Source organism: Panthera leo, chromosome D4, assembly GCF_018350215.1.
Source record: "Panthera leo isolate Ple1 chromosome D4, P.leo_Ple1_pat1.1, whole genome shotgun sequence".
In the NCBI taxonomy this organism is placed as follows: domain Eukaryota; kingdom Metazoa; phylum Chordata; class Mammalia; order Carnivora; family Felidae; genus Panthera; species Panthera leo.
The window spans coordinates 2195023-2220400 of NC_056691.1; the positions used below are offsets into that span (position 1 = coordinate 2195023).

At 39.6% G+C, this 25378-nt stretch overlaps 1 long non-coding RNA gene across 1 annotated transcript; it reads left to right on the top strand.

Annotated features, from left to right (window-relative positions):
* The first annotated feature begins 2041 nt into the window (after window positions 1–2041).
* On the top strand, window positions 2042–24508 carry LOC122205303. Its single transcript, XR_006195993.1, has 4 exons — window positions 2042–2080; window positions 18387–18632; window positions 22054–22228; window positions 24018–24508. It is a non-coding gene; the product is annotated as an uncharacterized LOC122205303 (long non-coding RNA).
* The last annotated feature ends 870 nt before the right edge of the window (window positions 24509–25378 follow it).

Below are 25378 nucleotides of genomic sequence, written 5' to 3' on the forward strand. Positions count from 1 at the left end.
TTCGGGATCTTTTGTGGTTCCATACAAATTTTAGGATTGTTTGTTCTAGCTCTGTGAAAAATGCTATTGGTATTTTGATAGGCATTGCATTAAATCTGTAGATGGATTTGAGTAGTATAGATATACTAACAGTATTTGTTTTTCTAATCCGTGAGCATGGAATGTCTTTCCATTTCTTTGTGTCATTTTCAGTTTGTTCATCAGTTTTTGACAGTGTTCAGAGTACAGATTTTTCACCTCCTTGGTTAATTTTATTCCTAATTTTATTATTTTCTGAGCAGTTGTAAATGGAATTTTCTTAATCTCTCTTTCTTCTAGTTCATTTTTCATGTATAGAAATGCAACAGACTTCTGTACATTGAATTTATATCCTGTGACATTCTGGAGTTTATCACTTTTAGTAGTTTTTTTTTTTTTGATGGAGTTTTTAGGGTTTTATCTATGTAGTATTATATCATCTGCAAATAGTTAAAAGATTTACTTCTTTACCAGTTTGGATACCTTTTTTTTCTTATATGATTGCAGTAGCTAGGACTTCCAGTACTATGTTGAATAATAGAGTGGACATGTTGTCTTGTTCCTGACCTTAGGAGGAAAGCTTTCAGTTTTCCCCAAATGAATATAATGTTTGTTGTAGGGTCTTCATATATGGCCTTTATTAGGTCAAGGTATGTTCCCTCTCTCCCTACTTTGTTGAGGATTCTATCATGAATGGATGGTGTACTTTTCAAATGCTTTTTCTGTGTCTATTGAAACGATCATATGGTTCTATTTTAATGTGTATCACTTGATTTGTGAATATTGAACCACCCCCACAGCCTAGGAGGAATAAATCCCATTTGATAGTGGTGATGATTTTTTAAATGTATTGAATTCGATTTCCCAATATTTTATTGAGAATTTTTGCATCCATGTTCATCAGGGATGTTGACTTAGTTTTCTTTTTTAGTGGAGTCTTTATCTGGTTTTGGCATCACAGGGTAATGCTGGCCTCAGAAAATTAATTTGAAAGTCTTCCTTCCTTTTTTATTTTTTGGAATAGTTTGAGAAGAATAGGTATTAACTCTTTAAATGTTTGGTAGAATTTGCCTGTTGAAGCCATCTGATCTTGGACTTTTGTTTGTTGGGAGTTGATTACTTGTTGATTACTGATTAAATTTCTGAGCTGCTTATTGGTCTGTTCAAGTTTTCTATTTTGTCATGTTTAAATTTTGGTTAATATATATGTTTCCAGAGATTTATGCATTTTTTCCAGGTTGTCAAATTTGTTGGCATATAGTTTTTCATATTTTCTTATAGTTTGTATTTCTGTGGTGGTGTTTGTTATTTCTCCTCTTTTACTGGTGATTTGGTTTGGGTCCTTTTTCTTCCTTCCTTCCTTCCTTCCTTCCTTCCTTCCTTCCTTCCTTCCTTCCTTCCTTTTTGATGAGTCTGGATAGAGGTTATCAACTTTGTTGATCTTTTCAAAGAATCAACTGGTTTTCTTGATCTATTGATGTTTATTTTTGTTTCTATATTATGCATATATACATATACATGCATTTTGTTTCTATATATATGCATATATATATATATGCTCGAATCTTTATTATTTCCTTCCTTATGTTGGTTTTGGGTTTTGCTTGTTGCTCTTTTTTCTAGCTCCTTTAGGTGTAAAGTTAGGTTTTTTTGAGATTTTTCTTCTTGAGGTAGGTAGGTTTTCATTTTCATTTGTTTCCATGTACTTTTTTATTTCTTTGATTTCTTGGTTGACCCACTTATTGTTTAGTAGCATGTTATTTAACCTCCATGATTTGCATTCTTCCCAGATTTTTTCTTGTGGTTGATTTCTAATTTCATAGTGTTGTAGTCAGAAAAGATGCATGGTATGACTTCGATCTTTTTTAATTTGTTGAGACTTGTTTTGTGACCTAACAAGTGATTTATTCTGGAGAAAGTTCCATGTGCACTTGAAAACAATGCATATTCTGTTTTAGAATGGAATGTTCTGAATATATCTGTTACATCCATCTGCTCCAGTGTGTCATTCAAAGCCACCGTTTCCTTATTTATTTTCTGTTTAGATAACCTGTCCATTGATGTAAGTGGGACATTAATGTTCTCTATTATTATTGTATTATTGTCAGATACTTCCTTTATATTTATTATTAGCTGCTTTTATTTGGGTGCTTCCATGTTGGGTACATGTATTTTTATACTTGCTGTATCTCATTGTTTGTCCCCTTTATTTTTGTATAGTGTGTTTCTTTTTACAGTCACTATTTTAAAATCTATTTTGATATCAGTTTTGCCGCCCTTGCTTTCTTTTGACATCCATTTCTGTGGTAAATGTTTCTCCATCCCCTTACTTCACTTTCTAATTTTTTTAAATATTTGTTTATTTTTGAGGGGGGGTGGACGAGGAGCAGAGAGAGGAGGAGACACAGAATCTGAAGCAGGCTCCAGGCTCTGAGCTGTCAGCACAGAGCCTGATGCAGGACTTGAACTCACAAATCATGAGATCATGGTTTGAGCCAAAGTCAGATGCTTAACTGACTGAGCCTCCTTGGCTCCCCATTTCCATCCTCTCACTCTCAACCTGCATGTGTCTTTAGGTCTGATATGATTTTCTTGTAGGCAGCATATAGATGGATCTTGGTTTTTATTTTTTTTTAATCCATTCTGTCAATCTATGTATTTTTTTTTCAGTCTGTGAAAAAAAAAAAACCTGGAACTTTATTTACATTCAAAGTAGTTATTGATAATTATGCACTTACTACTATTTTGTTACTGGCCCTGTGGGTTTTGTAATTTTTCTCTGATACTTTCAATCTTTCATGGTTTGCAGGTTTTCTTTAGTGAAGGATTTCTTACTCTTATATTTTGCGTATCTTTTTATTTATGATTACCATTAGATGTATATATAACATCTGCATGTAGCAGTTTATATTAAACTGATGGTTGCTTAATTTTGAACTCATTCTTTATTCCCCACCACTATTCAGATATTCAGTATCATATTTTATGTCTTTATTTTGTGCTTTTCTTGACTGATTTTTACAGATATAATTTATTTATTTTGCTTTTGTGCTTCCTACTTTTCTTACTCATGGTTTTTGTTTTACACTCAGAGTCCCCCTTAAAATTTCTTGTAGGGCTAGTTTGGTGGTCACAAATTCTTTTAACTTTTGTCTTGGAAACTTTGGATCTCTCCTATTCTGAATGATATAGCCTTGCTAGATATAATATTCTTGGCTGGAGATTTTTCCCTTTCAGCACTTGGAATAAATACATCGTGCCACTCCCTTCTGCCTTACAGAGTTTCTGTTGAAAAATCACCTGATAGCCTTTTGGGGTTTCCTTTGTATGTAATCTTTGTCTCTTGCAACCTTTACATTTCTGTGTCTATCAGTATTTTTTGCTATTTTAATTACCAGGTGTCTTGGTGTAGACCTCCTTGGGTTGATTTTTGTTGGAGGCTTTCAGTGTCTCCTGGATCCTGATTGGTTTCCTTCCCCAAATTCTGGAAGTTTTCAGCTATTATTTCTTCAAGTGCATTTTCTGCCTCCTTCCTCTCTTTTCTTGTTCTGGGATCCCTATAATGCAGCTGTTATTACTCTTTATAGTATTTCTGAGTTCCCTAACTCTCATTTGTTATTATTTTTCACTCTTCTGTTCTCCTCCAGATCACTCCTGTCTCCTCCTGTCTCCTCCAGATCACTCATTACTTATTACTTATTCCTGTCTTCTCCAGATCACTCAACCAATTCTTCTGCTTCCTTTGGTCTATTTATTTTCTTTACTGTATTTTAAATTTCAGTTTTTCATCTCTGATAGGTTCTTTATGTTTTCAGTCTATTAAGAGTCTCACTGAGGTCCTGTACTCTTTTTTTCAAACCCAGTGAATACCTTTATGATCATTACTTTAAATTCTCTAGCGGGCATATTACTTATGACCATTTTGTTTAGCTCTCTTGCTGTGATTTTGTCTTGTTCTTTCTTTGGGACATATTCCTCTGTATCCTCATTTTGTCTACTTCTCTGTGTCTGTATATCTCCCACTCTCGAAAGTTGTGGCCTTATGAAGAATAGGCTCTGTTGGATCTTCCTGTGCAAAGTCTCCCACTCACCAGAGACTGGTGCTTCAGGGGTGTCTATATGTGTTGTGTGAGCCCTCTTGTTATGGCTGAGCCACTTTTGTCTTCAGTCATCAGTGGCTTTCTTTGTCACGGGCAGGGTTTGGTCCCTGTTGTTGTTAGTGGGCCAGTGTTGGGCCACTGTGAGCTTGAGTTGAGTCAGACCAGGTATTTGCCAGAGATACAGTAGCACCAAACTGCAGGGTGATTTCTCTGTGTTGTCCCCTGAGAAGCTTTTGTTGGTGGGCCTGGCCATTCCCACAGATGTCTGACCCTAGTGCACAGCTGGGTTCACATTTGGACTGTTGTGTGTGGTCATCTTCCCCCTCTACCCTGGACAGGAGTCACTTTGGAGTGGTGCTGCCTCCTGTCAAGGCTGCTTGCACACTGCCAGGTTTGTGGCACCACTTTGCATGGGCTTGGGCCTAGGGTATATTGGAGGGCTGGGTCCACAAGAGAACACAGGGTGTGGGTGCTGTTAACACGCTAGGCCAAAAGTGTTTGCACTACACTGGTTCCCAGAGGGGGTCCGTGTGTCAAGGCTTGGGGGGGCAGGGGAGGGAAATGGCATCTGGCAGCTTCTTTGTTCCTGGAGAAGCCCCCCAGAGATCCCTGCCCCTCCAGCACACACATGAGATTAGTAAACAAGTGTCCCTCCTGTACACCCCTAATGGTTTTCAAATTGCTCCTTCTATGCTGTATCACCATGGTGCCATTTTTTCTGTCTCTTTAAGGGCAGGGACTCATTTTCCTATTGCCCATCAGATAGCCACTCTTCCAGAGTGGAGCCCACTGATTTTTAAACTTCCAGTGTTAAGCCCCACAAATTATACAAACTCAAAATATTAGGCTCCTCTGGTTTTCACAGCCAAATATTACACAGACTCGTCTTATGCAGGTCCCCCCATGCCTGGGGTGCTTGGTGTGAGAGTCTGTTTCTCTTCCCTCTTCATGTATAAGGTGTTCCTCCCTACTAGGGATAGTCCCATGGGTCTATTTAACTCTGGACTCTGTTTCTACCCTTCCAACCCTCTTTGATGTGGCTTCTTCTCTACATTTAGCTTTAGGGAGTCTGTTCTGCCAGTCTGCCAGGTGTTCTCTAGGTGTATCCATGGGATAAGGTGATCCTAGTATCCTCCTACTCTACCATTTTCCCCAGAAGTCAGCCATTTTTAATTTATTTTTGTGTATAGTGTAAGAAAGTGATCCAATTTTACTCTTCTGCATCAGCTGATTTTCTCAGCACCATGTACTGAGGAGAGTGCCTGTTAACCGTTGTGTGTTTTTGCCTCCTTTGTTGGAGATTAATTGACCATATAAACTTGTTATTTCTGTTCTGTATATTTTACTGAAGTATATGTCTCTTTGTGTGCCAGTACCACACTGTTTTTGATTACTACAGATTTGTAGTATCTCTTGAAATCTGGTATTGTGATACCTTCTTTGTTCTTTCTCAAGATTGCTTTGGCTGTTTGGGGTCTTTTGTGTCTCTGTATAAATTTTAGGCTTATTTTCTAGTTCTAAAAAAACACCATTTGTATTTTGATAGGAAGTGCATTCAATCTGAAGATTGCTTTGGGTAGTATGCACATTTTAACAATATTAATTTTCCCAGTCCTTGAGCGTGGTATATCTTTCCATTTGTTTATATTCAGTTTCTTTCATCAGTGTCCTGTAGAGTGTAGGTCTTTCACCTCCTTGGTTAAATTTATTGTAGGGAATTTTATTCTTCTTGGTGCATTTACAAATGGCAGTTTTAATTTCTTTCTCCTACACTATTCATAGCATATAGGAACACAAAATTTCTGTATATTAACTATGTATCCTGCAACATTAATGAGTTTGTTAGTGCTAATAATGTTTGTGGAGCCTTTCAAGTTGTAGTATCATGTCATATGCAAATACTGACAATTTAACTTCTTCTTTACCAATTCAGATGCCATTTCCTTCTTTTTCTTGTCTGATTGCTATAGCTAGAACTTCTAGTAATGTATTGAGTAAAAGTGGTAAGTAGACACTTTATCTTATTCCTGATCTTAGAGAAAAAGCTTTCAGTTTTTCACTATTGAGTCTGATGTTAGCTGTGGGATTTTTGTATATGGGCTTTATTATGTTGTGATATGCTCCCTCTGAATGCACTTTGTTGAGAGTTATTAGCATGAACCAGTGTTTATTTTGTCAAATGCTCTTTCTCCCATCTATTGAGATGACTGTACGGTTTTTATCCTTCCTCTTGTTAATGTGATGTATTGCACGGATTGATTTGTGAATATTGAACTATCTTTGCATTCCTGGAATACATTCCACTTGATTATGGTGAACGATCCTTTTCTGTAGTGTTGAATTTGGGTTGCTAATATTTTGCTGACATTGAGCCTTAATTGTTAATTGCTGTGGGCATACTGGTGGGAAGAACTGGCTGTAATGATCTCCTCTGGATGCTGAAGGTGCATTGTGGACAGGTTTTACTCCATACACTAGTGGCTGAGAGGTCCAGTGCAGCTGCTGCAGGCTCACTGGTGGGAAGAGTTTCTCCCTGTGCTTCTGAGAGGACTGGCTGCATCCACCATAAGCTTGCTCTTGGGCATGACCAGCGCTTAGTCTGGTTGTCTGCAGTTACCTGCTATGACACCAGGGGCAACAAAAGGCAGGGCTGGCTCACTGCACATCCAGGTAAGAGCCCTACCTGCAGGAGCTACAGCCATGTTAGTGTATGGGGTTAGCTACCTACATACTCAGGGCAAGAGTTGTTTTGCAGGGGTGTTGGTACCAGTGGGGTTGCCTGCTGGATGTGGCAGGATAGTAACTGCTTTGGAGGGGCATGTGCTGGGATGAGTTGGGTGGGGTTGGTCATCAGAGGAACACATGGGCAGGGCATGTGGTGCTAGCAATGTAGATGGAGAATGTTAGAACTAGCTCCTACAAGGTCCAGTTATCTAGGCTGGGGAAGGGTAAGAAAAATGGTACCTGCCAATACTTTTGTTCCTGGAGAAGTCTGGAGATCCCTTCCCTTCTACCCCATGTACTTGAGGCACTTTTGAAACTGCTGCTTCTGTGGTTGTCTTGGCATAGTTGTTTAGCATGCTGGCTAAACATGGTGGAAGCTAGATTTCCTGTAGTTTTCAGACACTTTTAGAGTTAGGCCAGACTGATTTTCAAAACTAGACATATGAGGACTCATCTTCCCAGTTAATGTCCTAAGGGTAGTGGTGCCCATTGTGGGATCTGATTCCCTCACTCCAAGCTTGTGATGTCCCTTTTGTTGCAGTCATTCACCCTGGGGACCTGGTTCCCAACCACTTCTCTGCCCCTCCTGCCATTTCTGATGTCGCCTTCCCTCTGTGAGTCGCTGTGGAAGATCTGTCAGTTTTCAGGTCATTTTCAGAGTGAAATACAATACATCTTTGTTGTTCCCTCGGTGTGTCCGTGGGATGAAGTAAGCTCAGGACCTTACTACTCTGCCATTTCCCTTTCTCCCCCACTTTTTAATGTTTTTAATCAAATCTGAGAAGTTTGCAATCACTATTTCTTCAAATGCTGTTTCTGCCTCTTTATATCTGTCCTGTCCTTCTGTATATCTATTTATGTACATTTTGGCATGCTTGATGGCATTCCACAGGTAGCTCAGGCTATGTTCTTGTTAGTTTTTTTTTTTTCAATCAGTTTCTCAAACTGAATAATCTCAGTTGACATATCTTCAAATTTTTTGATTCATTCTTCTGCCAGCTTAAGCTTATTATTGAACTTCTGCATAGAATTTTTCACTTCAGTTATATTTTTAAAATCTAGAATTTACATTCTTTTTCATAATTTCTCTTTATTGATACTGTATATTTGTTAGGACACTATTCTCCTGGTTTCCTTAAATTCTTGTTCCATGTTCTGTGTTATAAAAGCCTAATAAACGATGAGTGAGTGCTCCAACACAGAGCCAATCTGTAAAAGACTGAAGAAGTATTTTTTTCCTCTTTTATTCCTTCCTTTCCTCTTTGTTTCCTTCCTTCATTTCCTTTCCCTCCTCCTTTCCTTTTGTGTTTGCCCCTCCTTCCTTCGTTCCTCCTTTCCTTTGCTTCCTTCCTTAGGAATTCAACTGACCATACATTAAAGAAACAGAGACTTTAGAGACTATCCCACAAATGGAAACTTTACTCAAGTCACTAAACAAACTACTACAACCAACACTAAGTAACAAAAGCAAACTTTAAAGAGGGGGAAGAATCTGGGGTCCAGAGTTACCAAATTATAGTATTTAAAACATACAGTTCTCAACAAGAAAAATGACAAAGCATGCAAAGGAACAAGAAAATATAGCTCACAAAGAGGAAAAATTAAGAGAAACTGAGCTCCAGAAGCACAGAAATTGAGCTTGCTATACAAAAACTTTAAATCAGCTATCTTTAATATGCTCAAAAGAGCTAAACAAAACCAGGAAAAAGTTTCTCAACATAAAGGATTATATAAAGAAATTATAACATTCTAGAACTGAAAAATACAATAACAAATGAAAAATTCGCTAGAGTTTTTAAAGATGATTTGAACAGAAGAGTCAATAAACTTGGTAAGACAACTGAAATGATCAAGTCTGAGGAGCAGAAAGAAAAAAGAAAAGTGAACAGAGAAGAGACCTGTAGAATACCATCAAGAATACAAACATATGGGGGTGCCTTGGTGGCCAGTTAAGTGGCCGATTCTTGATTTTGGCCCAGTTCATGACCTCGTGGTTCATGGGATCAAGCCCTAGTTTGGGCTCCATGCCAACAGCATGGAGCCTACTTGGGATTTTCTCTCTCCCCCTCTCAAATAAAGTTTAAAATAAAATATAAAATAAACTTTAAAAAAAGGAATACAAACATATGCATCATAGGACTCCCAGAAATAAGAGCAAGAAAGGGGCAGGAAGAATCTATGAATAAATCATGGCCAAAACTTCCCCAAAGTGATAAAAAAAAAAATCATGCATCTTTAAATCTAAAAAGCTCAGTTAACTCCCAAGTGTGTAAACCTCAGGGTCCTGCACCAAAACATAAAGCATCAAAAGCTAAAAAAAAGAATATTGAAACCAGTCAGAGTAACATCATATAAAAGGGATCTTCAATAAAATTAAGCCATTTTCTCAGAAGATTGCTTTAGCAAGAGGTAGGATGATAATATATTTAATAATTGCTGAAAGAAAAAAAAACCTGTCAACAAATAATTTTGTATCTGGTGAAACTGTCTCAAAAGTAAAGGAAAAATTAAGGCATCACAAGATAAACAAAAACTAAGGGAGAGTGTGGCTGTTGGATATGCCCTGTAAGAAATGTTTAGGGGCACCTGCGTGGCTCCATTGGTTAAGTATCTGACTCTTGATTTTGGCTCAGGTCATGATCTCAAAGTTCATGGAGTTGAGCCCTGCATCAGCTGGGGTAGCACTGAGCAGAGCCTTCTTAGGATTCTCTCTCCCACTGTGCCCCTCTTCCACTCAAACCCTCTCTCCCTCAAAATAAATTCTTAAGGGTGTCCTTCAGGTTTACATGAAAGGACACTAGACAGTAACTCAAAGCCATATGAAGAAATAACACTGATAAAGATAACTACACAGATAAATAAAAAATCACTATAATCAGAAGGAAGCTAAGATGGCAGCATAACAGGAGGACCCTAGGCTTGCCTCATCCCTCAAACACAGCTAGATAACTATCAAATCATTTTGACTATTCAACAAATCAACCTGAGTTGGATAGAACAAACTTCACAACTAAAGGGAGAGAAGAGGCCGCTTTGAGGAAGACAGGAAATGCAGAGACACGGTTTGGGGAAGAAATGGATCATGGTGCTGCAGAGAGGAGGGAGCTCTGGTCACAGAGAAAGGCGAGAGAGAGTAGAGAGCACAAGGATAAGCACAAGGAGAGCACTTCCCCTAAAGCCATTGGCTGGGAAAATGACAAGGGCTGATTTTCATGAGTTTTTGCAAGCAGCAGGGCTCAAAGATTAGAGTATCAGAGTTTCCCTAGCTTGGCTGGGATAGAACCCTGAGGACATTGCCTTACTCAAGAGACAGAGGCAGGTAAACACCTCCAGGGCACACTGTGCAATCTAAGGAACACCTAAGTGGCAGAGGGAGAGCCTGTTCATTCTCTTTAGAGCACAGCTATGAGAGGTAGCATTACCTCTCTGGGGACAAAAGAACTGATGGGTGCCATTTCCCTACCCTGGCCCTCAGCATAGGTGCACAGACACCTGCTGAGGGCAGCCAACCCAGACACTTGCTCTGCTCCATATTGCATGCCACTGTGCTCTGGCACAGTTGCCCTTCTGGGTCAAACCTGCATCAGTCCCAGCATGGTGAGACCCTTTACCAGAGGATCAGTATAGATACCCACCATACTAGGTCCTGGAAATCTGGAATTTTAAAAGTCAGCTGGCCTGGCTGGGATAGAGCCCACGGTGCACTGAGCTGCTCCAGGAAGGCAAGCAGCCCAGAGACTGAAATTAGGGATCTGAAAAATGTACAAGGGGAATTTATTAATTCCTCTGAAACTGCCTCCCTGAGAGCAGCCAGCATGTACTCCTCTCTCCAGAGAGAAGCTGGCTGGTGCCATTTCCCTCCCACATCCCTAAGCATAAACCAACTTCAGCAAAGAGCACAGCACCAATACTGGCTGCCTGACCTGCTTACACCAAGTCCCACCCCCCTGCACTCTTCTGGTACTTTCTCAGGCAAGTGTGCCTAAAGAACAGTGTAGCAGACCCCTCCCCCAGAATACCAGCACACACCCCTGTACATGTTTACAGACCATAGTTCTTCAAAGCTTCAATTCTAGTGTAAGTAGCATCAGGTCTCTCTTAACGAGCAGAGCAGAGCACACCTAGTTAAAACTTGCCACACTCTGGCCAAGGTCCAAATACTGACAACTTCAGGTAAGAAGAAACTCTGTGGGCAACTTACCTGAGGGATACAGCACCAAAACACAGCAGCAGAGTGTATGCAGGACACTTCCTGGAGCATGAGGCTCTGGACATTTTATGACCTCTTCTTTGTAAAGCCATTACTCTCAGAAGCTGGAAATTAACAGGCTTTCTTAACACAGAAGAAGACAGACCTAGACAAAATGCCAAGATGGGGGAATTCATCCCAAAAGAAAGAACAACAAAAGGTCACAGCCAGGCATCTAATAAAAACAAATAAAAGTAATATGGCTGATCCAGAATTTAAGGCAACAATCATAAGGATACTAGCTGGGCTTGAGAAACCATAGAACACAGCAGAGAGACCCTTACACTTGAGAAACCATAGAACACATCAGAGAGACCCTTACCAGAGAGATAAAAGACCTAAAAATAAATCAGGCCAAAATGAAAAGTGCAATAAGAGTTTTGAAACTGACTGCATGTAATGATCACCAGAATGGAACAAGAGTAAGAATCAACACACATACAGGCAAGAGGTCTGAACTAGAATTTAGAGTCAAGATAATAATACTATCTGGAGTTGAAAAAAGATTAGAATCCCTTTCTGCAGAGATAAGTAAAAGCTAGTCAGGATGAAATAAAAAATGCTACAACTGAGCTGCAATCTTGAAGGATGCCACGGCAGCAAGGATGGATGAAGCAAGAGCAGTGAATCAGCGATATAGAGGACAAACTTACAGAGAATAATGAAGCAGAAAAAAAAGGCAAAAGAGTATGGTGTAAGAATTAGAGAACTCAGTGACTCATTAAAAAGGAATAACATCAGAATCATAGGGGTCCCAGAAGATGGAGAGAGAGAGAAAGGAGTAGAAGGTTTATGTGAACAAATCATACTGGAAAACTTTCCTAACCTGGGGAATGACACAGATATCAAAATCCAAGAAACACAGAGAACTCCCATTAGATTCAACAAAAGCTGACCATCAACAAGGCATATCATAGTCAAATTCACAAAATACTCAGGCAAGGAAAGAGTCATGAAAGCAGCAGGGGAAAAAAAAGTCCTTAACCTACAAGAGAAGACAGATCAGGTTTGCAGCAGAACTATCCACAGAAACTTGGCAGACCAGAAAGGAGTAGCAGGATACATTCAATGTGGTGAATTGGAAAAATATGCAGCCAAGAATTCTTTATACAGCAAGGCTGTCATTCAAAATAGAAGGAGAGATTAAAAGTCTCCCAAACAAAAATTAAATGAGTTTGTGACCACTAAACCAGCCCTGCAGGAAATTTTAAGGTGTACTGAGGGGAGAAAAGTCGAAAACAAACAAAACACTAAAAAGACAAAAAGGAACAAAGAATAGCAAGGACCAGAGACCACCAGAAACTCCAACTCTACAAGAAACATAATGGCACTAAATTCGTATCTTCCAGTACTCACTCTAAATGTGGATGGAGTAAATGTACCAATCAAAAGATATATGGTAACAGAATGGATAAGAAAACAACATTCATCTATATGCTGTTTATAAGAAACCCATTTTAGACCTGAAGACACCTTTAGATGGAAAGTAAAGGGATGGGGAACCATCTATCATGCTAATGGTTGCCAAAAGAAAGCCAGAGTAGCCATATTTATATCAGACAGTCTAGATTTTAAAATACAGACTGTAACCAGAGATGAAGAAGGGCATTATATCATAATTAAGGGGGTCTATCCACCAAGAAGTTTTAACAGTTGTAAACATTTATGCTCCAAATGTGGAAGCATTCAAATATATAAATCAATCACAAACATAAACTCATTGATAATAATACCATGATAGTAGGGGACTTCAACACCCCACTTACAGCAATGGACAGATCATCTAAACAGAAAATCATCAAGGAAACAATGGCTTTGAATGACACACTGGACCGTATGGACTTAACATATATACAGAACATTTCATTCTAAAGCAGCGGAGTACACGTTCTTCTCCAGTGCACATGGAACATTCTCCAGAATAGATCACATACTGGAACACAAATCATCCCTCAACAGGTACATAAAAGATCATGATCATACCACATATTTTCAGACCACAATGCTATCAAACTCAAAATAAACCACAAGAAAAACTTTGGAAAGATAAATACTTGGAGATTAAAGAGCATCCTGCTAAAGAATGAATGGGCTAACCAAGAAGTTAAAGAGGAAATTAAAAAGTACATAGAAGCCAATGAAAATGATAATACCACAACCCAAAACCTCTGGGAAACAGCAAAGGTGGTCATAAGAGGGAAGTAAATAGCAATCCAGGCCTTCCTAAAGAAGGAAGAAAGATCTCAGATATACAATCTAACCTTACACCTTAAAGAGCTGGAAAAAGAACAGTAAATAAAACCCAAATCAGCAGAAGACAGGAAATAATAAATATTAGAGCAGAAATTAGTGTTCTGGAAACAAAAAGCAAAACCACAAACAGCAACAACAAAAGAACAGTAGACCAGATGAATGAAACCAGGAGCTGGTTCTTTGAAAGAATTAACAAAACTGATAAACCCCCTAGACCGTTTGATCAAAAAGAAAAAGGAAAGAACCAAAATAAATAAAATCAAGAATGAAGGAGGAGAGATCACAACCACACAGCAGAAATACAATAATAGAATATTATGAGCAACTGTACACCAATAAAATGGGCAATCTGGAAGAAATGGGAAATTCCTAGAAACATATAAACTACTGAAACTGAAACAGGAAGAAATAGAAAATTTGAACAGGCCCATAACCAGTAAAGAAATTAGTAATAAAAAATCTCCCCCAAAACAAGAGTCCAGGGCTGGATGGATTTCCAGGGGAATTCTACCAAACATTTAAAGAGAAGTTAACAGCTGTTCTTTTGAAGCTGTTCCAGAAAATAGAAATGGAAAGAAAACTTCCAAACTCATTGTATGAAGCCAGCATTACCTTGATTCCAAAACCAAAGACCCCACCAAAAAGGAGAACTACAGACCAATTACCCTGATGAACATGGATGCAAGAATCCTCAACAAGACACTAGCCTGCTGGATCCAACCATACATTAAAAGAATTCTTCACCATGACCAAGTGGGACTTACACCTGAGATGCAGGGCTGGTTCAATATCTGCAAAACAATCAATGTGATACATCATATCAGTAAGAGAAAGGACAAGAACTACATCATCCTCTCAATAGATTCAGAGAAAACATTTGACAAATACAGCATCCTTTCTTGGTAAAAACGCTTTAGAAAGTAGGGATAGAAGGATCATACCTCGAGATCATAAAAGCTATGTATGAAAGACCCACCACTAATATCCTCAATGGGGAAAAACTGAGAGCTTTCCCCCTGAGGTCAGGAACACGACAGGGGTGTCCACTCTCACCACTGTTATTCATCATAGTATTGGAAGTTTTAGCCTCAGCAGTCAGGAAGCACTAAGGAAAAAAGGCATACAAATAGGCCAGGAGGAAGTCAAACTTTCACTCTCTGCAGACGACCTGATACTCTATATGGAAAACCCAAATGATTCCATCAAAAAACTGCAGGAACTGATCCATGAATTCAGCAAAGTTGCAGGATATAAAATCAATGCACAGAAAATTGTTGCATTCTTATACACCAATGATGAAGCAACAGAAAAAGAAATCGAGGAATTGATCCCATTTACAATTGAACCAAAACCCATAAAATATCTAGGAATAAATCTAACTAAAGAGGTGAAAAACCTATATACTGAAAACTATAGAAAACTTATGAAATAAATTGAAGATAAACAGAAAAGAAAACTATTTGATGCTCCTGGATTGGAAGAGCAAATATTGTTAAATGTCGATACTACCAAAACCAATCTACATATTCAATGCAATCCCTACCAAAATAACACCAGCATTCTTCACAGAGCTAGAATAAACAATCCTAAAATTTGTATGGAATCAGAAAAGACCTTGAGTAGCCAAAGCAATCTTGAAGAAGAAAACCAAAGCTGGAGGCATCACAATCCCATACTTCAAGATGTATTACAAAGCTGTAGTCATCAAGACAGTATGGTACTAGCACAAAAACAGACACTCAGATCAATGGAACAGAATAGAGAACCCAGAAATAGACTCACAAACGTATGGCCAACTAATCTTTGACAAAGCAGGAAAGAATATCCAATGGAATAAAGACAGTATCTTCAGCAAATGGTGCTGGGGAAACGGGACAGCGACATGCAGCAAAATGAACCTCCACCACATTCTTACATCAAAGACAATAAACTCAAAATGGATGAAAGACCTCAATGTAAGACAGGAAGCCATCAAAATCCTAGAGGAGAAAGCAGGCAAAAACCTTTTTGACCTTGGCCGCAGCAACTTCTTACTCAACATGTCTCCAGAGGCAAGGGAATTAAAAGCAAAAATGAACTATTGGGACCTCATCAAAATAAAAAGCTTCTGCACAGTGAAAGAAACAATCAGTAAAACTAAAAGGCAACTGATGGAATGGAAGAAGATATTTGCAAATGGGTTAGTATCCAAAATCTATAAAGAATTTATCAAACTCAAACACCCAAAAAACAAATAATCCAATGAAGAAATGGGGAAAATACATGAGTGGATACTTCTCCAAAGAAGACATCCAGATGGCCAACTGATACATGAAAAAATGTTCAACATCACTCATCATCAGTGAAATACAAATCAAAACCACAATGAGATACCACCTCACATCTGTAAGAATGGCTAACATTAACAACTCAGGCAACAACAGATGTTGGCAAGCATGCAGAGAAAGAGGATCTCTTTTGCACTGCTGATGGGAATGCAAACTGGTGCAGCCACTCTGGAAAATAGTATGGTGGTTCCTCAAAGTTTAAAAATAGAACTGCCCTACTACCCAGCAATTGCACTACTAGGTATTTATCCAGTGGATATAGGTGTGCTGTTTTGAAGGGGCACATGCACCCCAATGTTTATAGCAGTGCTATTGACAATAGCCAAAGTATGGAAAGAGCCCAAACTTCCATCAACGGATGAATGGATAAAGAAGATGTGGTACATATACACAATGGAGTATTACTCGGCAATCAAAAAGAATGAAATCTTGCCATTTGCAACTACGTGGATGAAACTAGAGGGTATTATGCTAAGCAAAATTAGAGAAAGACAAATACCACATGAATTCACTCATGAGGAATTTAAGATACAAAACAGATGACTATAAGGGAAGGGAAGCAAAAATAATATAAAAACATGGAGGGGGACAAAATGTAAGAGACTCTTAAATATACAGAAAAAACAGAGGGTTGCTGGAGGAGTTGTGGGAGGGGGGGCTAAATGGGTAAGGGGAGTTAAGGAATACACTCCTGAAATAATTGTTGCACTGTATGCTAACTTGGATGCAAATTAAAAATAATTAAAAACAAAAACTCACAAACCTGAGATCATAACCTGAGCCAATGTTGGATGCTCTACTGACTGAGCCACCCAGGTACCCTTGAATAAAAATATTTTAAATCTTTTATTTTTTGAGAGTTCACACAAGCAGAGGAGAGAGGCAGAGGGAGAGAGAATATTAAGCAGGTTTCACACTCAGTGTGGAGCCCGACATGGGGCTTGATCCCACAAACCTGGGATCATGATCTGAGCCAAAATCAAGAGTCGGATGCTTGGGGTGCCTAGGTGGCTCAGTTGGTTGAGCATCTGACTTTGTCTCTGGTCATCATCTCACGGTTCATGAGTTCAGACCCCACATCAGGCTCGCTGAACTGAAGCTGCTGTCTGTGCAGAGCCCACTTCATGTTCCTCTCTCTGTGCCCCTCCCCTGCTTGCATGTGTTCTCTCTCAAAAATACAGAATTTAAGGGGCGCCTGGGTGGCGCAGTCGGTTGGGCGTCCAACTTCAGCTCGGGTCGTGATCTCACAGTTCTTGGGTTTGAGCCCCACGTCGGGCTCTGTGCTGACAGCTCAGAGCCTGGAGCCTGCTTCAGATTCTGTGTCTCCCTCTCTCTCTGCCCCTCCTCCACTCACTTCTCTCTCTTCTTTCTCTCTTTCTCACTTCTCTCTTTCTTCTTTCTCTCTAAAAATAAACATCAAAAAAAATTTTTTAATACAGAATTTAAAAAAATTCAAATTAAAAAAAATATAGGTCATTAATACTAAATGAAAAAACATGGAGAAAACTTGACTCACATGATGAAATAAAGAGCATCAGCAAGTATTAACTACAGAGAGGTAAATATAAAAGACACTACAAATGTATTTGTTGTTTTTAACCTACTTGATTTAAAAGAACTGCATAAAGCACCAATCTGTGTTGTTGGCACAAAATATACAAGAGATTTTGTGTGACGTAACAGCACAAAGGAAGGCACAACAACAAAAACCGTATATGAACAAGTATTTTGGATACTATTAAAAGAATTTGGTGTTAATGCAAGCTAGGTTGTTATATTATTAGTAATTCCCTGGGAAACCAAAAAGAAAACAACGAAGAGATGTAGAGTGAAATAAATGACAAGATTGTGGGGAATAAGCTTAGGAATTCCCTGAGCCTGCACTGATGGGTTAACAAGGTATAAAGAATTACAAAGCCATAGGATGCTCACATCCACGCTTGGGAAACAAGAGTGCCCCCAGAATGGTGGGGGGGGGGGGGCAAAGGCCCCCAATACAAAGGTATATGAGGTAAACAAGATTAGGTATTCAGGACAAAAGTGCCCCCCCCCCAATTTAGTACTGTAGTAGAAAGCTACTTTCACAGGAAGGAAGGACCAAATTAGGCAAACAAGTAAATAGGGCTATAGACCACTGCACTGTAGATGAAACTGTCCAGAGCAGAGCTGATTAGCAAAAGAAAAGGTGCATTGTTAACCCTGAGGTTACTTGCTCTGTCTTATCCCCTAGGCTGGCTAAGATAAACAGATAGGGCACCTCCTGTCTGCTGTTAACAACCATCTGCCCAGAGCCAGGAATTTGTTTCATATTTTTTTTAACGTTTATTTATTTTATTTTTATTTTTTATTGTATTTTTAACAGAGAGCATGAACAGGGGAGGGGCAGAGAGAGAGGGAGACACAGAATCTGAAACAGGCTCCAGGCTCTGAGCTGTCAGCACAGAGCCTGACGCGGGGCTTGAACTCACGGACCGTGAGATCATGACCTGAGCTGAAGCTGGACACTTAACCGACTGAGCCACCCAGGCGCCCCATGTTTCATATTGACCCAAACCCCAAGCACCGTATATCTTCAAAACCCCCTTTCCCTCATGCCCATGAGTTCATGTTCACCGATTCATTGTCTCTTTGTGCACTCCTATCACGTTTGTAAGCCTTCTGATCTTAATAAATACGGGGTAAGGACCCTTATTTGGGGCTCTTGTCTTTTCCCAGACATTAGCCATCTCTCACTTTTAATGCTGCATCTGCTGTCTTGCTGGCCAAGAGAGAACTTTAGACTTTAGAGTCTACAACAGATGGTGACCCTGAGGTGAAAGAAGGAAAGGGGTACTATGGACCAACGTGGGCAAGGAGCCAACATGGCCAAGAGGTGGTGCGACATGAGGACTGCATGATGCTGCAGACAATTAAGGGGCTCCAAGAAAACAATCGCACCGGATACAGTCTCTATCTGACGAGGTAAGGGATAAAGTGGAACTATATTAGGATTTGCTGCCACAGGATGTTTTGAGAGCTCTACCATGGGAGGCTCCCTAGCCCCTAAACAAAAGTGCTATATTCGAATTCATCAGTCCCTAGGAGATACAGCATGGACTACTCTAAATTATAAGGCTCTCCTTAGATTATTGCTGACTGTCCAACAAAATTGCCCTTGGTCCCCAGAACAAGGAACTTAAGATCTTGAAGTATGGGAACAAATAAAGAAAACACTGAAGGCCTGGCATTCTGAAAAGGCTAATGTCCCCCCTGAGGTAATCCTCACCTGGTCCATCATCCACACTGCTTTTCTCCCCTTGAGCTTGGACAATGTATATGAAGACACAGAGTTATCTAAAAGGGAGGAAAAACCTCCGTCCCCCTATAATCAGGCTGTGCCTCTGGTGCCTGTACAGCCAAAAGATACACCTCCTCCCCCAAAAGGGTGGGGCGATATCGAGCCTCTAAAAACCTCACCAGCCGGCTCTGATAAAGTCCTTAGCCCAATGAAAAAGTACATTTAAAAAGCCCATGAGGCCAGTAAATTCCAGCTGTTTCCCATTATCAGGAAAAATGGGCACTACATCCATGAAGGCCTGCTCTTTCCAATAGTAAAAGAATTGCAAAAATCAGTTCAGCTGTATGACCATCACAGCCCTTTTACAATTGGCATTTTAGAAAATATTTGTGGTGCTTATTCCATGTGTGTCTGGGACTGGGGCTCTCCTATGGACATCATTCTGACCCTAGCCCGGTATGCTATCTGTGCCCCAGAGTTTCATGTGCTTGCATGACTCGTGCTATGCAGAACTTTGCTGCTGTTGTTCTGGGGTCTTTTTAACAACTGTCTGGCACAGGGCAATATTCCCATCCAAGGCAGCAAGCCCAGCTTCCTATCATTGTCAGTAAAACAGTCCACTAAAATAGTGCAGTGTATTTTACACAGGTTATCCCCAATATAGGAGACTCTAACTCTCTTACTGTTTCTCCCTATACATGCTAGTTACTTTTAACTACATGTGAGGGCTTCTCCCTCATTCATTTCCTGGATTAATGAGTATGATGACTAGAGCTAATTGTCTCTGGCTAGTCTATCTCTGGATAGAGATTTTAAGGAATATTCCCAAGCAGCTGCCGAAACTCCTTTTGTTTCGGGGAACTTCCCTGTCTTTTCTGGCCTGACATAGACTGCCTAATTCCACTAGTGGAAAACAAAACAAATAATACAAAACAAAACAAAAATTGGTATCTGCTCACCTGTCTGAGCTGACAGGCTTTAGGACCACGTGAACTCTTTTCTCTGCCCTCTGTGCCTTTGTCTGCCTTCAGGCCTCTTGGAGGCACCTCACTTTTTCTGCCTTCCCTTCCCATTCCTCCTGTTTCTGCATTACCTTGGGTGCAGCCTTCAAATCTGGCTCTTCAGTGTCTCATGTAGCATCAGCTCCTCCTCCCCACACTGTCAAAAAGGAAAAAACACCCCCTTAAACTTCAGATTTCCTCACTGGTTCCACAGGAAAAAAATTAACAATGGTAAACTTTTAAGGGGACACAGATGAAATGTTAAGATAGGCATATCTTTTAAATTATAGATCCTTATTCTATTAAGGTCTATTAAAGGTCAAATAAGCTCATGTTATCTCTGTTCCAATTTGTTAACATAAAGGATGACTTAATGGTTAACTTTTTTTGCCTTTTTGCTGTTTTCATGGGTAATTGTTAAGATAGCTTTCAGGGTCTTTGGTAACCTAAGACTTGAACGTTTTGCTTAAATGATAAATTAAGTTCTTCAGACATTTAGGCCTCTTCTAAATCAAATGGAATGTTGAAGTATTTTGTACTTAACATAGGTTTATGTTTCTGACTTAAGTCAAAAAAAAAAAACAAAAAAAACTAAGAATATTTAAATCCATTAAAGGGGTGCCTGGGTGGCTCAGTCGGTTGGGCGGCCAACTTCGGCTCAGGTCATGATCTCAGAGTTAGTGAGTTTGAGCCCCATGTTGGACTCTGTGCTGACAGCTCGGAGCCTGGAGCCTGCTTCAGATTCTGTGTCTCCCTCTCTCTCTGCCCCTCCGCCATTCACGCTCTGTCTCTCTCTGCCTTTCAAAAATGAATAAATGCTAAAAAAAAAAAAAAAAAAAAAAAAAAAAAAAAGATAAATCCATTAAAAAAACATGCTTTATGCTTAATGGATTCATAAGTCTACCACCTAAAGAATTTTCTCATATAACAGACAATTCACAGTTGGTTACTACTTAGTTTTCACTGGAGATTGAAGTTTCTAAGAATTAAAATTTATCAATAAATGTAGTTAAAACTGATAAAAATAAGAAAAGCAACTCTGTATGTAGAAAAGTAGATATGAAAAAAAGACATAAGAAATGGAAATATAATTTTGTTGAAGGTAAAAGAAAGTAATTTTGTCCTAAATAAGACTGGTTATTTGAAAAGAAATGCCTTGGGACAAAATCTAAATGCAAAAAAAGTTGTAGAAGTTTCGTGAAGAAAAATCTTTAAAAAGAAATTTTACATGTGCTCAGAACAGACTAAGGTTAAAATAAATGCATTTTAAAAACACACAGGGTTAAGATTAAGATTCCCCCTCCTTTGATCCAAAGTCTGGGAAAATGATGGCAATACTCTTGGTGCCAGCCTCCAAATCCTCCACATTTGTGTTGTTCCTGTTTAGCAGAGGAATGGATGCCTCTACCGTATGAAGAATGGATAATATATGAAGGACTTTTACTAAGATACGTGGAAGCCATTTTACTAAACATAGCCCACTGTATGCCACAAATGGGTATCCACATGGCTGAAACATATTTATATGGGCATTGCTAAAAAAGGCAGGGGAACAGACCCTGACTTTGGTCATTTAGCCCCCTCCCCCAATGGCCGATGGATGATCAATATATAAGTTACTGCTGAGCCAAAATAAAATTAGTGCATCCTACGACAACCACAGAAAGATATATTTTTGTTAATGGTAATAAATAAGTAAATAAATAATTTTAACAAAAAAGGGTAAAACAACAGGACAACACACCCTTTTAAGTTGTTTTACTTAAGCCTTGGTTGGAATTACCCATTCCTTATGATCCACAGGTGAAACAGTTGTAAAATAAGCATATATTACTCTCAAAAACATGTTAAAAAAAAAACAAAAAGGGGGAGATACCCCTGGTTGTCTGCATTACAACCTCAGCTCCTTCTTAATCATACTATGATTACTCTTAGCTTTTTAAATCTTAATCCTCAAGGACTAACTGTAGCTGAGTGACATTCTTCAAAATAATATAAACCCTGTCACCCTAAGGTGCTATGCAAAACCCCTGAAAGGGGCCCACACGAACTGGGCTCACTAAACTTCTCACCTGGGGTCGAGGATATACTCGTGTTCTTTCAGATTCCGGACCTCTGTGGATCCCCTCTCGGGGTAAGGTGAAGCCTTACCATGGCATGGTGGAGACCCGTAGGATATCTTCCAATGAATCAAGACTTCCGGAGAATGACTGAGTGAGCGGCCACCGCCCCTCTTTTTCAAGATGGAGGAAGCCTCTTCACGGACTCCTCATCCTGAAGTCAGTCCACAAATGCAAGTCTTTGCCCCTCATATAACATGGGGAAGCCTTAAATGCCTGTCTAACCAGGCCGGCATCCTCTTATAACACAGTGATATTATATATATACCCCTGATTCACATTTGATGGCCATGATTTCTGTCGTTAACAAAAATTCGATTTGTGTAACCCTGATTCTTCTCCTTGCCCTCATTTGTCCAGGCCAAGGTCAATATTCATATTGGGATCATCTCCTTAAGCCATCTATATTTGATACCTTAACACTCCTAGCCTGAGATATTCCTATTAGCAATAATGACAGAGTTCATGGAAGGAGCCAGTCTTAACCCGCCCTTCCAAACGGAACAAAAACATTAGCTTTATATGCCAAGACCGCAGTGATGGCTTACTTCAGCGCCTCCTATGTGTGTTACTAAGTTCAGCAATTTATCTGCTTGTCTTAAAAATCAACTGGCTTTTGCATGTACAGCCCAAACCCTCTACAAGGCCAATTTTACTTTTTTTCTCAGCCATAAGCTTCGATATACTTAAAAAAAAAAAAAAAGGCATATCTCACATTCCTGTTACAGCTTGCTCTAGTCTCAAATATTCAGACAACCCCTGGAATAATATTCCTTGGACAACCTGTAATGGAGAGACTGAGCATAACCTTCACTGGGGTAATTGGACTATTATTGACAGGGGTCCTAGAGGACATCTTGAAACAAAATATTCAAAAAAGACCATATCCTTTGACCAGTTTAGTAGGGAGAGTATTTTTTTGGAAAGATGGAGGTTTGTCTGGACCTATAATTTCTGCACATAAAGGGAAATTAAAAGGACGTTGTCTTGTTAACCTTTGGAAGCTAGGTCTTCCCTTCTTCATTCGTACCATTAGCCACGGTGAAATTTATGTAAATCAGCATACTAACCTAACTTGGGCCTCCCTGCACAACAATCAATTTGCATGGACCACTAGTTGTGTCCCTTCTCCCTATGTTTTCTTTGCTACGTCCACTTTACAGATCCAACAACTAGGAAGTAATTATCATATCTCTACCTCCCAGAGTTGGTTTATATCCTGCGTAAGTACTGATAACATCACCCAATTAAATATCTCCTCCTTCTTAGTAGTTAGCATGTCTCAGCCTGGGTTCCTGTTAATAGCTCTAGAACCCTATATACATCTATCAGGAGTTAGGTGCGCTTTCCAAGCCTGTTTAACACTGGCATTCTGCTGTAAGGCAAAAAAGATTTGCTGGCCTGCTGATCATGGGCATCCTAGCAGCAGTAGGTGTTATCGCCTCTGCCACTGTAGCTGGAGTCAGCCTGCATCATACTATCCAGTTAGCCCATGTCCTTAATAAATATGGTCAACACTACCAAAGAATTTATAAGCCAGACTTCCATTGATAAACATGTTTCAGCCTGCCTCGAAGCTCTTGAGGCTGCAGTGGAATTTATTGGAAAGCAACAGGAAGGCTTGTTCCTCCACTCTAAACTGCCCTGTGACCCTAACTACCAGCATATCTGCATGACTGGCATTCCTTATAATCACCCCTAGGCTTGGGATGCTGTCCAGGCACACCTTCGCAGTGTCTTTTCTTCCTAACTCTCTGACAATACAGAAAATTTAGATATGACATTGTGCCAACAGCTACAATATGTAGAAGATCAGCTTAAAAATGGGCTGATTCCTGGGAAATGTGGCACAATGTAAATCCTTTCTCACAGCTAGCACCCATCTCAAATTCTGGATAACTCTGGAAAGTGGAATGCTTTTACCGTGTCTCTTTTTATGTCTTTGCAGAATCACCCTCCAAGCCATCCAAAAGCAAAAGAAGGACCAGGAGCTTGTCATGATGGTCCTCAAACACAAAACTAAAAGAACCAAGAAAAACAAAAAGGGGGCACTGTGGAGAATAAGCTTAGGAATTCCGAGTCTGCACTGATGGGTTAACAAGGCATAAAGAATTACAAAGCCATAGGATGCTCACATCCACGCTTGGGAAACAGGATTGCCCCCAGAATAGAGGAGGGGGCGCAAAGGCCCCCAGTACAAAGGTATATGAGGTAAGCAAGCTTAGGTATTCAGGGCAAAAGTGCCCCCCCCCCCAATTTAGTACTATAGCAGAAAGCTGCTTTCACAGGAAGGACGGACCAAATTAGGCAAACAGGTAAATAGGGCTGTAGACCACTGCACTGCAGATGAAACTGCAGAGCAGAGCTGATTAGCAAAAGAAAAGGTGCATTGTTAACCCTGAGGTTACTTGCTCTGTCTTATCCCCTAGGCTAGCTAAGATAAACAGACACGGCACCTCCTGTCTGCTGTTAACAACCATCTGCCTGGTGCCAGGATTGTTTTATATTGACCCAAACCCCAACCGTATATCCTCAAAACCCCCTTTCCCTCATGCCCATGAGTTCATGTTTACCAATTCATTGTCTCTTTGTGCACTCCCATCACATTTGTAAGCCTTCTGATTTTAATAAATATGGGGTAAGGACCCTTACTTGGGGGTCTTGTCTTTTCCCAGACATTAGCCGTCTCTCGCTTTTAATCCTGCATCTGCTCTCTTGCTGGCCAAGAGAGAACTTTAGACTTAGAGTCTACAGCATGAGATAATTAAAATATGTATTGCAAAATACTTAAAAGATAGATAAAAAGGCAATAGAATATGGAGGAAACACAGAAATATGGCAGAAATCCTATGTTGTGAGTAGTTACAATTACTGTAAGTGGACTAAAACATCAGTCTAAGGCTGTTTTCTGCCAAATGTGAAATAGAATCATAAAATCAAAAAATCATTGGTTTACATTATAACAGCTGGTATGGAGATTAAAACAAAAGTAGTAAAAATGTAAAATCAATTAACATCTACAAAAACTAGTCAAAGGATACATTAAAAAGATATAAAACATACACATAAAACAGGGAGTAAAACTTCAGTGCTTTTAAAATGTATTTAAGCTTAAGTGATCATCAACTTAATCTAGACTGCTAATCATATAGGATATATATGAACCCCATGGTAACCACAAATCTAAATCTATACTAGATGCCCAATAAAGACAAATCCAAGCATAATGCTAAAAGCAGGAAAGCAGAAGAAAGGAACAGAGAACTACAACACACACACACACACACAATTCCGATGGCAGTAAGTACA